The sequence below is a fragment of the Anas platyrhynchos genome, chromosome 8 (genome assembly GCF_047663525.1).
Source record: "Anas platyrhynchos isolate ZD024472 breed Pekin duck chromosome 8, IASCAAS_PekinDuck_T2T, whole genome shotgun sequence".
NCBI classification, from domain to species: Eukaryota; Metazoa; Chordata; class Aves; order Anseriformes; family Anatidae; genus Anas; species Anas platyrhynchos.
In genome coordinates this window covers 39842096-39858564 of record NC_092594.1, presented here as the reverse complement: position 1 = coordinate 39858564, position 16469 = coordinate 39842096, and the positions used below count along the sequence as shown (strand labels likewise).

At 48.2% G+C, this 16469-nt stretch overlaps 1 long non-coding RNA gene across 1 annotated transcript; it reads right to left on the bottom strand.

The window, feature by feature from the left end:
- Positions 1-321: 321 nt before the first annotated feature.
- On the bottom strand, positions 322-7573 carry LOC140003002 (uncharacterized). Its single transcript, XR_011810870.1, has 7 exons — positions 7439-7573; positions 7112-7222; positions 6578-6638; positions 4974-5117; positions 4828-4880; positions 4338-4431; positions 322-413 (listed from the first exon to the last, which is right to left on the bottom strand). It is a non-coding gene; the product is annotated as an uncharacterized lncRNA (long non-coding RNA).
- Positions 7574-16469: the final 8896 nt, after the last annotated feature.

Below are 16469 nucleotides of genomic sequence, written 5' to 3'. Positions count from 1 at the left end.
GATAATATTTGACATACAGGCAAAGACTCACAGAAAGCCCCGTAATTCGGCAAAAATCAGAAGGGACCCAGAACCACAAAGCAAACACACAAAGTAACATCACCATACCATCCGTAAAACTGCCATAACAACTACTCACCTGAGGAAGAGCTGCGTGCAATACAGGCACCTACTACTAGATTGCTTTACAGTGACAGATCCTACCAGTTACCAACTCAAAAAGATATGCGTACCGGTTTCTACTGGAAAACGCATCAGTCCATAGACTCTGACCCACCTAAAGAACCCTGCAACTGACTGAAGGAAAAACAAAGCGCTTACCCCAAAAAGCAGCCCAGGCAGAATGAGCTCTGTCATGGAATACCTGCAACTCAGTTACCACTAGGTCCCACCTGGAACCTGAAGCCAATCACCTGGGAAAGTGCAAGGGGGAAAGCACAAAAAAAAAAAAAAAAAAAAAAATCAGAAAGGAGCAGTAGCTGTGGTTTCTTTATTCATTTATATGGCTTAGCTCAACAGCATGCAGAGTGCAGACAGGAGAGCTAGGGTGTTTCTAGAAACAAAAATCCCCATGCTTTTGCTGCAGCTTTGAATATTAAAAGGACAAACTGACCAAGAAAGTAACTGATTTTTTTTTCCATCTGGAATTAGCTCGATCTTTTATTTACATAAAAAGAAAAATCTAGGAGCAGAACTGTGGGTAGTTAGGGTCTGGTGGCCGGAAGATGTCGCAATGTACGGAAAGGTGGAGCCCCTCCCTTGACGGACAGCAGTGTGTGGTCTGTGATGTAAGCAAGCGGAAGTGACGCTATGGGCCTCGGGTATATAAGCCCATGTGACTCAACAATAAATGCCATTTGCCATCCACCACATTGGTGTCTGTGAGCCGATGGACCAAGCGGCCTGGGGTTGGTCGCCGTGCCGTTCCTGAACCAGGTCGCCACTGCCCCCTGAAGGCAACAAGTACTGCCGAAACCCAGGAAAACTCCTGGATTCGGGTGAACGGCAGCCGGAGCGGCGGGACCAGCCCGGCGGGGAGGTCGCTCCCGGACCAACAAGGAAGATGGAAACCCTTGTGAAGGTCGTATCAAAGTTGTGGAAGCTGTGGGGTGGCTCGGCTGAGGAAGCCAGGTGTGCCGGTGGGGAACCAGAGCCTGGGGAAATCTGGGAGAGACCACGGCCATGTGCGCCCCAGTACGGTGCTGAGCTAGAAGACGAAGAGTTGGGTGAAGAAGCCTCCGGCGGGAACGGGGATGAAATGTTAGGTTTTACTAACACGTGGAAATGCGAGAAAGAGAACGGTTGCGGGGACGACCAGGGAGGAGGTAGAAGCGTGAGAGAGGGGCAGAGAGCCGATCGGAACGGCCATCCGAGAAAACGCTCCTGTGGCGCAAACGCCTCGCTGAGATGGCGGCGGGGCGAGCCACGAGGCAGAGAGCGGCCCGCCCGCAGGGGTGGGGGGCGGGGCCGGAACTCGATGGGAGGGTACCGGAACTCGGAGGTGAGCAGTCAGTCAAGCTCTGACTCCGGATCACATACCGATTCAAATTCGGAGGAGGAAATGGGGACAGATAGCCAAAATATCCCCATCCGAAATAAAGCTGCACCGCGAGGCAGAGAAATTCCTCTCACAGATTGGAGGAAAATTAAGATTGCGTGCACCATCTTGGCTCTATCGGCCATGCTAGCGTTCCTGGTCTGGGTGACAGACGGGGGGCAGAGGGTTCACTCACCAACAAACCCTAAGGATGTACAAGCGATTGTTAAAGCCATTGTGGATAAAGGGCTTCATTCTGCAATGGTCTCCACCCTCATAGATGGTGTTTTCAGGGGAGACGACATGCTCCCGTTTGATATAACACAAACTTGTAGACTGATCTTTGACGGGGGTGGGATGATCATTTTTAAACGAGAATGGGGGGACAACTGTATGAGACAACTGGCCCAAGTAACTGGGACGGATCACACACTGCATGGCTCTAGCCTGCAGCGGCTAATGGGTACGGACCCAACAGTGATCACCCCCCAGGCGCAAGTCCAGGGCCTGAGGGCCCACGAAGGTATGGCAACTCGTGCAGCCAGAGAAGCTCCAAACAGCCGACGCCCCAACTTCAGAACAAAACTAATGAAAACTGAGTTTCTGTTCACAGGAACGGATCATCGGGCACCCCCGTAATCTGTATACCCCGGCGACATGAGAAGACAATAAGTCAGCAAGCGTCCTGTCTAAGCCTGAGAGTTCCACACTGGCAGAATCCAGACACCAGCGAAGCGGCCTCCGTGGGTGGGGGGCTACAATGCGTTTGTGTGATCTTATCTTTGGACCTTGTATACTAAATATGCTTGTGTTGTTTGTTAAAAGTTGGTTAGAGAAAGTTAACATTATGTTGGTAGAACACCAACAACTACTTTAAGAGTGCATTTACTCAGCGTTACCAGTTACCTCTTAGTTTTCTCCTGGTTATTGTGCCTTATGTTTTTTAGTTAAGTTATGATGTCTACGTCTTAAGATTGTTATATTTTAGCTAATTTGGTTGTGCATAGGGAGGGGGGAAATGTGGGTAGTTAGGGTCTGGCGGCCGGAAGATGTCACGATGTACGGAAAGGTGGAGCCCCTCCCTTGATGGACAGTAGCGTGTGGTCTGTGATGTAAGCAAGCGGAAGTGACGCTATGGGCCTCGGGTATATAAGCCCATGTGACTCGACAATAAATGCCATTTGCCATCCACCACATTGGTGTCTGTGAGCCGATGGACCGAGCGGCCTGGGGTTGGTCGCCGTGCCGTTCCTGAACCAGGTCGCCACTGCCCCCTGAAGGCAACACAGAACTGATTGCACACCAAAAAAAAAAAAAAAAAAATCCATTCCACTTGCAGGCAAAATCACTTACTTCAGTAAGCTACCTGTGGTGTAAATGCCTGAAGTAACTAGGAAAATAAAACTAACATTCATACTTTTAAGGAAAAGGTACAGCATTGAAGAGGCTTTCAGGGTAGGGCATAACTGCATTATCTGAGCATTCCCTAGGCTCCCAACCTTAGATGCTATCGCGCTGGGGAAACTTGGTGTGCTAGCTCTAAGGAACACCACGGAGCGTAGAGTGGAGTGGAGACACCACGGCTAGGCTCTGTAATCAGGTGGGGCCTCGATTGTTCTTGTGCACAAAGCTGCACTTTTTGCCACCCTAAGCCAAAGACCTGTCATGTTTTGACAAATGCTGTACCCTAGTGTACTTTTTGCTCATTATAATATCATTATAATACCAAAACACACCTCCATCCCAAAAGCTACCCGCCTCCAAGGTGCGACCACCCCTCACTGAGCATGCGCTCTGAATTTCTCGGAGCCTATTACTTTAAACGGAGACGGGAAAACTTTACACCAATCATAACTAAGATATGCTTGACTAGAGCCACTCAAGCTCCACCTAAAAGATAGAAAATAATATAAATTGGCCCAAGAGAGAGGGGATGTTAGGGAAGATACCATCGTCAGGGGAGATACCATCCCGAGGACATACAACATCCTTAGGACCTCCTGACTCCTGGGATCAGTCGACGGGCTGAGCCTCTCTTGCCCCCCCATTGGGACGCCTTTGGGTGAGATCTGAATATTTGCTTATAAATCTCTATAGAGTCTTTGATCCTTTTAACGCGTTTATTTCTAGGCTGCGCACCTGTAACACCTGTAACACCTATAACACCTGTGTATTTCATGCATACTAGCTTGCTTTTGCAGATAGTCACTATCACCGGCAATCCAAAAGAACCTGATTACCTGTTGCTGTAATAAACCATACTTGATTGCATTGTGATAGCTCTCATTAATGCAACTAGGGTGAGGGTGGTTATCCGTGATAGTTCAGTGTTCTGAATCTAACCAGACCCCCAGACGGTTAATGCATTGTTGGTGAATGTCTGAACGGACCCCCAGGTGGTTAATACGTTTTTGGTGAATGTCTGAGCGGACCCCCAGGCGGTTATTACGTTTTTGGTGAATGTCCGAACGGACCCCCAGTTTTGGTGAATGTCCGACTGGTTCAGTACTCTGAATCCAACCGGGCCCGTAACGGTTAATCAGCTACACCCCTTTAACGCGACACTACCTGAGAACCAAAAGGCTATGCTGATGGGTCAAAACACACTACAGGACACTGGGGCCAGGCCCTCCGCTGCACCCACTTAAAACCCATCCCTACACTCACCAAGGTGCAACCCCAACACAAAAAAACAAACAGACGCAGCATTTCAGCACCTGCTTTGTTCCGATTCTAAAGACTAACACCACAGCCCACATTGCCTGGGACACCTGATAAACAGAAGAGAAAGCAGCCATACCCTTTTCAAGCCATCCCTGCACGTGTCGCTCCTTGATCATCTGCAACCTCTTCTCCAATCCTCAACCACTTCTCTAGAGAGCCTGCCATGGCACCTGTAAAGCAAGATGGATACCCTTCGCACTCACCTCGTGCTACTTGGCAGTTCTGCTCCGATCCAGCTCACAACCAGCCCGCCCTTCTCGTGCTGCTCTTCAGAGTGCAGCTTGGCCCCACTCAGCCTGTGTGAGACAAATGTGAAACAAAAAGAAAAGCATAGGCTGAAGCAGCATCCAAAGCCACAGCACAGCTGGGACAGTTACTCTCGTCTGCTGCCTTACCTCCGTGCCCTGCCCTCCCCTCCCCTCGAGGCAGATGCTTCCATCTGCTCTCTTAGGCCAGCTACAACACCCCTGAAATATAAACAGGATTTTTACTGTACTTTGTGTAGTTCAGTAACTGCAGTGACAACTGCACCCCTAAATTACCTTCTATATCTGTTCATCACTCACCTTGCCAAAAGCAGCTCTGGTCGTCAAGTCCCGTGTCGTACACTGTGTTTCAGCTTTAACAAATGAAAACAGGCACAAGAGAATCAATCATTCAGCTGCCAGCATTAGCACCCATCCCTCAACAACACAAAAGGGACCCCATTTACAATACTATCGTTTCAAAACAGCAGCCTCCTTGCCTCAGCACCTCAGAAGTAGATCAAGCCAGTCACCCAGTTGCCTCCCGAGTGCTGAACAGTTCCAGAAGGAGCTCTTTCCTGTGACAGGTTCCTCCAAAGGTTTACGCTCTACTGGGGACAGGAAAGAAATAAAAATAAAAAATTCAAAACCCCATATCTGTAAGCTTTCAAGATTCGACAGACCTCCTCAAGCACACCGTTCAAGTGCTATGCGAGCAGTTGCTCGCAAGCAGCTCAACTCTCCCCCCTCCAGTCTGCCAAACACCACAGAGATGACTGTGCCAGCTGCCCTTCAGTACGTGCCCAGAGGCAGACTGGATATCTTTACCAAAACAGTCCAGACAATGTATTAGTACACCCATGCACTGCCACGTTACCTGTCATCACTAACTGCCAGGCAGGACAGCTCCAGACCAAACACGTACACACACACAGGCACGCCACAAACACTACAAACAAAACACACAACACAAGGCACAAGAAAAAGTGACCCCCAAAAAGAAAGCCCTACGGCAACAGCACGTCAGAACAGGTGCTCTGCACCAGACCCCAGGAGAGACTCAAATGTCACAACATGCAACTGGAAGCAACTGCCAGAACTGGGATGACGGAGGCCTAAAAAGCCTGCCTTCAAGACAAGAGACCAGAAGGATGGGGACTGAAAACCCCCTAAGAAGACACTTAGGAAATCAATTCCCAAGCAAGAGCTCCTGATGCGGCCCAGATGACTTCTGCAAGAGTGAGGATGGAAACAGACGCGATCTCCAACCGAATATGATGCACAAGACCTGAAACAGATCTGCACCCATGCTTTTGCCGCACTTTTTTTTAACATTAAAAGGACAATACTTGCTGGGTCGTAACTAGAACATTCCTAACTGGAACTGGCTCAAACTTTTATTTACAATGAATGAAAGATCTAGGAGCAAAACAGACTATACACCAAAACAATCAATTCCATTCCACCCCCAGGAAAAAATCACATACTCTCATCCCCTCCTGTACCTCAGCCGCTTGCCTGCCCCACGTGGCACATGCTTCCATCTCTTCTCTTTACCCACTTATAGCGCCTCTAAAAGGCAAACTGGAATTTTACGCTATTGGATGTAGGAAAATAACTTCAGTGACAACCACACCCCCAAAATTAACAGCTACCTCTGCTCATCACGCACCAGAGTCACTGCAGAGGCAGCTGGTTGACACATCCTGCACTGCACACTGCATTTCAGCCTGAACAAAAGAAAAACACAGGCAGAAGATAAACATTCAGCTGCCAGCAGTAGCACCCATCCCTCAACAACATAAGCGACCCCAGCTTTACTTTTATCCTTTCAAAACAGCACTCCACTTGCCTCTGGACCTGCAAATTAGGTCCAAGCTTGAAAGGAGCGGCCAGCATCATCCACACCACCGGGGAACACAAAAGGACAAAAGAACCACTGTGCTTGCAAGCGCCCACCTGCCACGCTGCTCCTCTATCCCAGACAGACTCACCTCGGACCCTCTGAGGGAAACACCTGAGTGTCTTCCCTTCGCTTCAGGTAAGGGATGACCAGGCTGACAACACTCACCCTCCCTCACTGCTCCGCGACACGAGGATTTCCCTTTCCTGTCCACGACCGCACAAAGCACCTGCAAAAAAACAACAAAACAAAACAAAACAAAAGACAGAAAAGCACACTCTGAGGCACCTCACAGCCACAGCGTACCTGCTCCAAGACCTCTCTCTTCCCAGCTCTGGTACTTCAGCTGCTCACCAGCTCTAACTGAGATTCTTCGCCCACTGCACCACAGCAAACTCTGCCCAGGCCACACAACACACACTACACAAGCTACATTGCTTAAGACACACGAAAGCTGGAACGTTCCAGCCCAACAATTAGTCACGTCGCACAGGAAGGATGCCGCATACTCCTAGAAACCAAACCTTCCAGTCCTGAGCAGCTCCCCACCTCCTCATTCTAACCACACTCAGCAAACACACTGTTTGACCCTCAAAAAAAAAAAAAAAGAACATGCACACACACAAAGAAAAACAACCGAGCTCCACAAATGCCAAAAAGACATGCACACACACAAGCCTCGGCAGGGGTAATCAAACTTACCCTTTGCAGATGAAAGAGGTGACTCTGATACAACTCTGCTCAGTCTCTTGGTAATGCTGCATCTACGCTGCCAAGCCATATGTAGCATTCAATCAAGCTGGTTTTAGTCCTCTGGAGAGTTACACAAGTGGGTTTATACATCTAGAGATTAAAATATAGCTCAAAAACAGAAGAGTATCCCACCATCCCAAAAAAACAGTGAGCCAGCAGCCCCTACTAAACATCCCGCTACTGAGTGAATTCCAAGCACTTAAAATCCAGAAATCCATAGGCTCCAGTCTGCCTAGAGAACCCTGCAACTGACTGAAGGAAAACCAAAGCACTTACCCCAAAGAGCAGCCCAAGCAGAAGGAGCTCTCTGCTAGCATGCCTGGGGCTCATATAGCATTCAGCCCCGCCCAGCACCCAAACCCAATCACCTGGGAAAGGGGAGGGGCAAAGCACAAGGAAGTAGGAAGAGAGCAAAAGAAGCAGCTGTGGTTTTTTTTTTTCCTTTTTTTTTAAGATCTGGTTTATCTCAAAAACATTCCGAGAGCAGACAAGAGACCTGTGGTGTTTCTAGAAGCAAAACTCCCCTTTTGCTTTTGCTGCAGCTTTTAATGTTGAACGGATAACGTCACCAAGCAAGTAACTGAAACTTCTTCAACTGGAATTAGTTTAAACACGCTCACCGTCATCTGCAAACACAGAGAACCAGCATTCACTAGCCCTAACCCTAACCCCTAACCCTAACCCCAACCCTCACCCTAAACTCTAACCCTAGCCCCAGCCCTCGTCCCCGAGAACTGCATTTCCCGGTATGCTCTGGGCACCCAACATGGCCTCCCGGAAGTCCGGAGTCCCAGAACTACATTTCCCGGTATGCTCTGGGCGCTCAACATGGCCTCCCGGAAGTTCGGAGTCCCAGAACTACATTTCCCGGTATGCTCTGGGCGCTCAACATGGCCTCCCGGACGTCCGGAGTCCCAGAACTACATTTCCCGGCATGCTCTGGGCAATCAACGCGGCCTACCGGAAGCCTTGTGACGGAAAACTACACCTACCAGCATTCCCTGCACAGCCGGCACGGCCAATCAGAGGCCGAGTTGTCGAGAACTCCATTTAACAGCACTCCCTGGAACCCTAGCCCTTACCGCCCTTACACAAAGAAGCCGCAAGCCCTAACCCTACAAATCCTCGAAACCCCTACAGACCTAACCGAAACTATCCACCACACTAAACCCCTGAAGACCTATGCCTAAAAGCCCTAACCCAAACACTTAAGACGCTCAAATCCCACACCCACAAAATTAAGATGCTCAAATCCCAAACCCAAAAAAATAGGACGCTCAAATCCCAAACCCCCTTCCGAAAAAGAAAATAAGAAAAATAAATCAAACAAAACAAAAACAACAAAAGGGGTAGACCTGGTGGCATCTGCCCTATAACCCTGCAAAAATCATGAGGGACATAGAACAACAAAGCAAACACACAAAGTAACATTGACATCCTATCCATAAAAGTGCTATAACAATTAATCACCTCCAAAGAGCTTCTTGCAATAAATGCACGTACTACTAGATTGGTTTCCTCTAAAATATCGTACAAGACTCTGACCCACGAAAAGAACCCTGCATGTAGCTAACAGAAGAATAAACAAAGCACCGACGCCAAAGAGCAGCCCACGCAGGAGGAGCTCTCTGATAGAATGCCTAGGGCTCGTATAACATTTGGCCCCGCCCAGCACCCAAACCCAATCACCTGGGAAAGAGGAGGGGGCAAAAAACAAGAAAGAGAGCAGGAGCAGCAGCTGTGTTCTTTTATTTATTTTTTTATTTATTTGTCACCTATCCCTAGTTTACAGCATGCGGAGTGCAGACAAAAGAACTGCGGTGTTTCTAGAAGCAAAATTTACCGTATTTTTGACTCAGCTTTGAACATAGAAAGGACAATACAACCAAGAAAGTAAATGAAATATTTTCAACGGGAATTAGCACGAACCTTTCATTTACATATGAAGAAAAATCTAGGAGCGTAGGAAATTACACATCAAAAAAAAAAAAAGACGTAATAAGCAACGCGCATGCGCGGCCCCCGGCCGCCTGCAGTACTTGTTTTCCACCAGCAGGGGGCGGCAGAGGGCGCCCGCGGGCGTCACCGCGCATGCGCGCCCCCGGCCGCCTGCAGTACACGTTTTCCACCAGCAGGGGGCGGCAGAGGTCGCATGCGGGGAAAGCACAAAAAAGCAAAAAGAGGAGCAGCAGCAGCTCTGGTTTATTTACTTATTTATAAGGCTTAGCTCAACAGCATGCAGAGTGCAGACAGGAGAACTGGGGTGTTTCTAGAAGCAAAAATCCCCTTTTGCTTTTGCTGCAGCTTTTAATGTTGAACGGATAACGTCACCAAGCAAGTAACTGAAACTTCTTCAACTGGAATTAGTTTAAACACGCTCACCGTCATCTGCAAACACAGAGAACCAGCATTCACTAGCCCTAACCCTAACCCCTAACCCTAACCCCAACCCTCACCCTAAACTCTAACCCTAGCCCCAGCCCTAGTCCCCGAGAACTGCATTTCCCGGTATGCTCTGGGCGCTCAACATGGCCTCCCGGAAGTTCGGAGTCCCAGAACTACATTTCCCGGCATGCTCTGGGCAATCAACGCGGCCTACCGGAAGCCTTGTGACGGAAAACTACACCTACCAGCATTCCCTGCACAGCCGGCACGGCCAATCAGAGGCCGAGTTGTCGAGAACTCCATTTAACAGCACTCCCTGGAACCCTAGCCCTTACCGCCCTTACACAAAAAAGCCGCAAGCCCTAACCCTAAAAATCCTCGAAACCCCTACAGACCTAACCCAAACTAAACCCCTGAAGACCTATGCCTAAAAGCCCTAACCCAAACACTTAAGACGCTCACAGCGCCCAAGCCCACAAAATTAAGACGCTCAAATCCCAAACTCAACCCAAAATATTAAGATGCTCAAAACCCTAACCCAGGAGAACCTAACCTGAAAAAAAAAAATAATAATAAGATCTTAAAACCCTAACCGTAAATAACTGACCAAAAATAAAACCCTAAGAACCTAACCCTAAAAAAACTATCAACACTACAACCCAAAAAACTCCAAAACCCTGACACGCTAACCCTGAAACCCTTAAAACCCTAACCCTCAAATCCCTAAAATCCTAACCGTTAAAACTCCAACCCTAAAACTAAAAACCTTAAAATCCTAAACATAAACCCTGAGAACGCTTACCCTGAAACCCAACCCTAGGGCCCTATCCCTGAAGCCTTAAAACCGCGAATCAATCTTTGGGAAATAACATAGGCTCAGGAGAGGATCTCAGTACAGTAGCATTTGTATTTGAGATTACAATGGCGGGTGTCCCGCAAGCAGGAGGGCACCTACCGATTCCATACACAGTTTATATACTTTTTTTTTTCCTTCCCAAGGACCAGGACCCTCCCGTTTCCCCATTAACTGTGCAATCCAGGTTTATACTCTACCTGGTGCTTCACCGAAAACACACAGCTGCTGGCCTGTTACAAGTCACATTTCTTTTGAGGCTTTTACTCTTTGAGGTGGTAATGTTTCTTACACCGTGATTTCCACTTAATTGTTGTAAGGATTCTGGTTGTCTGCATTTTACAAGGTTGTCTGTTGTAATAAATGACTAAGTCCCAAATAGGATTACAATCAAAGTTTACAATTTATTAAATGAATAGAGGTAAGCAAACAGCACTGGGTGCGCCGGGAGTCTCTGCTCCACCGAGACGCACACAAGTCACAGCAGGCGGCTGGTTTTTATGCTCCTGGGCTAATACATATTCATTACTACTTCTAGAAAAGGCAGGGTTATTATAACTAGTTCCTGGAATCCCAACCCGCCCACTGGCGCATGTGTTATCAGTCTCTGGTGGTCCCTCTGCGGGTCTCTCGTACTGAAGGCTCATAGTCTTCCTCCCAGGCTTTTCCCTTGTCCTTCTCCTTTGTCCATCTTGGCTGGATGTCAGAGACTTGCATAGTGCCCCATGCAATAGTCATAACAGTTAGCAGTTATTCTGAAACCCCTTTGTTCTCTTGTCCCCTATTAACCCGAATTGCTGGACCATTCCTCTGCAAGATGAGAAGAGGCAAAGAGAGCAGGAGGAACAGCAGCCCTGTTTTTGGTCTGGCTTAGTTCAACAGGGGGCAGCACAAGCAACCAGGCTGTTTCTCTTCAAAGACTTGCCTTAGCATTGGTGAAGGAAACTGACCGGGCCGACAACCCTCTTACCTTTTTGCACCACTCCACACCATGGGGACTTCATCTCTCCAAGGCTGCACGAGGGAAGGGCGGAAACAAGAAAAAAAGCACATCCTGAGGCACCTCATAACCACAGCCTACCTACTGCAATACTTGTGTCTCTCTTCCCAGCTGCTTCATCTCTGTGGCTCTCCATCTCCAAACCACATTCTTTTTAACTGCCATGCAGAGTGGCAGTCCTCCGGGCGCCATAGAGCAGCACCATATTTTTTTTTTTTTATTAGTATTTTTTAATTTCAAAATAGCAGTCCGCTTCCCTCTGGAGATGGACAGTAGGTCCAGCCAGTCACCGAGTTGCCAACACAGAGCTTCACAGTTCCAGAAGGCGCTCTTTCCTTTCACCGATTCCTTATAAATGTTATCTACCACTGGCAAAAGCAATAAACAGACTGCAAACATGCACTGCCATCTTTGACAAACTTTATGTTTTCAATTTTATTATTTCAAAGAGAGCAGTCCACTTGCCTCTCCATCTGTGAAGTAGATCAAACCAGTCACTACGTTGCCGAACAAGAACTTGACGGTTCCAGAAAGCGCAGTTACCTTTGACCGGTTCCTCCTAATGTTTACCTACTGCTGGTTTATACATTTAGAGATTAAAATATAGCTCAAAAACAGAAGAGTATCCCACCATCCCAAAAAACAGTGAGCCAGAAACCTCTATTAAACATCCCTCTCCTAAGTGAATTCCAAGCACTTAAAAATTCTAGAAATCTATAAACTCCAGCCTGCCTAGAGAACCCTGCAACTGACTAAAGGAAAAACAAAGCACTTACCCCAAGGAGCAGCCCAGGCAGAAGGAGCTCTCTGATAGCATGCCTGGGGCTCATATAGCATTCAGCCCCGCCCAGCACCCAAACCCAATCACCTGGAAAAGGGGAGGGGCAAAGCACAAGGAAGTAGAAAGAAAGCAGGAGCAGCAGCAGCAGTTTTTTATTATTTTCTTTCTTTCTTTGTTTGTTTGTTTGTTTTGTTTTGTTTTTTGTTTTTGTTTTTTTTTAAGATCTGCTTTACTTGAAAAACATGCAGAGAGCAGACAGGTGACCTGTGGTGTTTCTAGAAGCAACAATCCCCATGCTTTTGCTGCAGCTTTTAACATTGAAAGGACGACACGACCAGGCCAGTAACTGGAACTTTTTCAAATGGAATTACGTCAAACAGGTTCATCATCACTTGCAAAAACAGAGAACCAGCATTCACTAGCACGCCAGCCCTGACACCCACCTCCTCCGCAACGCTGACTACTACTGATGCAACATGCTACGGTGCAATACCTCTCTGTTCCCAGCTCCTTTACCTCATCTGCTCACTACATTTACCTGAGAAGTGTGCCCGAACAGACTTATTCTGCAGAGATGAAGAAGGTGGCCCTGCTCACTCTCTTGGCACTACTGCACTTATGCACTCAAGGAACCATACCCCACGGTTTCCCAAAAACAACGTACCTGGCAACCCCTCATAAACGTACTTCTAATACGTAAATTCAAGGACATAAAGCCTAGAAGGCTTTATGGTCTAAAGACTCGACAGACAGAAAACACACAGGCAAAAGCTCCAGAAATATAACAAACTGTCCCTAAACTTGAAACAGACTACCCCTTACGTGCCCACTGCTGCCATTTTCAGACACATGCTCACACAGGGAGCTTCCATGATACATTTCAACTAAACCCTGCTCCATCACTTTAACAGCAAGGTTGTAACTTTGATAATATTTGACATACAGGCAAAGACTCACAGAAAGCCCCGTAATTCGGCAAAAATCAGAAGGGACCCAGAACCACAAAGCAAACACACAAAGTAACATCACCATACCATCCGTAAAACTGCCATAACAACTACTCACCTGAGGAAGAGCTGCGTGCAATACAGGCACCTACTACTAGATTGCTTTACAGTGACAGATCCTACCAGTTACCAACTCAAAAAGATATGCGTACCGGTTTCTACTGGAAAACGCATCAGTCCATAGACTCTGACCCACCTAAAGAACCCTGCAACTGACTGAAGGAAAAACAAAGCGCTTACCCCAAAAAGCAGCCCAGGCAGAATGAGCTCTGTCATGGAATACCTGCAACTCAGTTACCACTAGGTCCCACCTGGAACCTGAAGCCAATCACCTGGGAAAGTGCAAGGGGGAAAGCACAAAAAAAAAAAAAAAAAAAAAAAATCAGAAAGGAGCAGTAGCTGTGGTTTCTTTATTCATTTATATGGCTTAGCTCAACAGCATGCAGAGTGCAGACAGGAGAGCTAGGGTGTTTCTAGAAACAAAAATCCCCATGCTTTTGCTGCAGCTTTGAATATTAAAAGGACAAACTGACCAAGAAAGTAACTGATTTTTTTTTCCATCTGGAATTAGCTCGATCTTTTATTTACATAAAAAGAAAAATCTAGGAGCAGAACTGTGGGTAGTTAGGGTCTGGTGGCCGGAAGATGTCGCAATGTACGGAAAGGTGGAGCCCCTCCCTTGACGGACAGCAGTGTGTGGTCTGTGATGTAAGCAAGCGGAAGTGACACTATGGGCCTCGGGTATATAAGCCCATGTGACTCAACAATAAATGCCATTTGCCATCCACCACATTGGTGTCTGTGAGCCGATGGACCAAGCGGCCTGGGGTTGGTCGCCGTGCCGTTCCTGAACCAGGTCGCCACTGCCCCCTGAAGGCAACAAGTACTGCCGAAACCCAGGAAAACTCCTGGATTCGGGTGAACGGCAGCCGGAGCGGCGGGACCAGCCCGGCGGGGAGGTCGCTCCCGGACCAACAAGGAAGATGGAAACCCTTGTGAAGGTCGTATCAAAGTTGTGGAAGCTGTGGGGTGGCTCGGCTGAGGAAGCCAGGTGTGCCGGTGGGGAACCAGAGCCTGGGGAAATCTGGGAGAGACCACGGCCATGTGCGCCCCAGTACGGTGCTGAACTAGAAGACGAAGAGTTGGGTGAAGAAGCCTCCGGCGGGAACGGGGATGAAATGTTAGGTTTTACTAACACGTGGAAATGCGAGAAAGAGAACGGTTGCGGGGACGACCAGGGAGGAGGTAGAAGCGTGAGAGAGGGGCAGAGAGCCGATCGGAACGGCCATCCGAGAAAACGCTCCTGTGGCGCAAACGCCTCGCTGAGATGGCGGCGGGGCGAGCCACGAGGCAGAGAGCGGCCCGCCCGCAGGGGTGGGGGGCGGGGCCGGAACTCGATGGGAGGGTACCGGAACTCGGAGGTGAGCAGTCAGTCAAGCTCTGACTCCGGATCACATACCGATTCAAATTCGGAGGAGGAAATGGGGACAGATAGCCAAAATATCCCCATCCGAAATAAAGCTGCACCGCGAGGCAGAGAAATTCCTCTCACAGATTGGAGGAAAATTAAGATTGCGTGCACCATCTTGGCTCTATCGGCCATGCTAGCGTTCCTGGTCTGGGTGACAGACGGGGGGCAGAGGGTTCACTCACCAACAAACCCTAAGGATGTACAAGCGATTGTTAAAGCCATTGTGGATAAAGGGCTTCATTCTGCAATGGTCTCCACCCTCATAGATGGTGTTTTCAGGGGAGACGACATGCTCCCGTTTGATATAACACAAACTTGTAGACTGATCTTTGACGGGGGTGGGATGATCATTTTTAAACGAGAATGGGGGGACAACTGTATGAGACAACTGGCCCAAGTAACTGGGACGGATCACACACTGCATGGCTCTAGCCTGCAGCGGCTAATGGGTACGGACCCAACAGTGATCACCCCCCAGGCGCAAGTCCAGGGCCTGAGGGCCCACGAAGGTATGGCAACTCGTGCAGCCAGAGAAGCTCCAAACAGCCGACGCCCCAACTTCAGAACAAAACTAATGAAAACTGAGTTTCTGTTCACAGGAACGGATCATCGGGCACCCCCGTAATCTGTATACCCCGGCGACATGAGAAGACAATAAGTCAGCAAGCGTCCTGTCTAAGCCTGAGAGTTCCACACTGGCAGAATCCAGACACCAGCGAAGCGGCCTCCGTGGGTGGGGGGCTACAATGCGTTTGTGTGATCTTATCTTTGGACCTTGTATACTAAATATGCTTGTGTTGTTTGTTAAAAGTTGGTTAGAGAAAGTTAACATTATGTTGGTAGAACACCAACAACTACTTTAAGAGTGCATTTACTCAGCGTTACCAGTTACCTCTTAGTTTTCTCCTGGTTATTGTGCCTTATGTTTTTTAGTTAAGTTATGATGTCTACGTCTTAAGATTGTTATATTTTAGCTAATTTGGTTGTGCATAGGGAGGGGGGAAATGTGGGTAGTTAGGGTCTGGCGGCCGGAAGATGTCACGATGTACGGAAAGGTGGAGCCCCTCCCTTGATGGACAGTAGCGTGTGGTCTGTGATGTAAGCAAGCGGAAGTGACGCTATGGGCCTCGGGTATATAAGCCCATGTGACTCGACAATAAATGCCATTTGCCATCCACCACATTGGTGTCTGTGAGCCGATGGACCGAGCGGCCTGGGGTTGGTCGCCGTGCCGTTCCTGAACCAGGTCGCCACTGCCCCCTGAAGGCAACACAGAACTGATTGCACACCAAAAAAAAAAAAAAAAAAAATCCATTCCACTTGCAGGCAAAATCACTTACTTCAGTAAGCTACCTGTGGTGTAAATGCCTGAAGTAACTAGGAAAATAAAACTAACATTCATACTTTTAAGGAAAAGGTACAGCATTGAAGAGGCTTTCAGGGTAGGGCATAACTGCATTATCTGAGCATTCCCTAGGCTCCCAACCTTAGATGCTATCGCGCTGGGGAAACTTGGTGTGCTAGCTCTAAGGAACACCACGGAGTGTAGAGTGGAGTGGAGACACCACGGCTAGGCTCTGTAATCAGGTGGGGCCTCGATTGTTCTTGTGCACAAAGCTGCACTTTTTGCCACCCTAAGCCAAAGACCTGTCATGTTTTGACAAATGCTGTACCCTAGTGTACTTTTTGCTCATTATAATATCATTATAATACCAAAACACACCTCCATCCCAAAAGCTACCCGCCTCCAAGGTGCGACCACCCCTCACTGAGCATGCGCTCTGAATTTCTCGGAGCCTATTACTTTAAA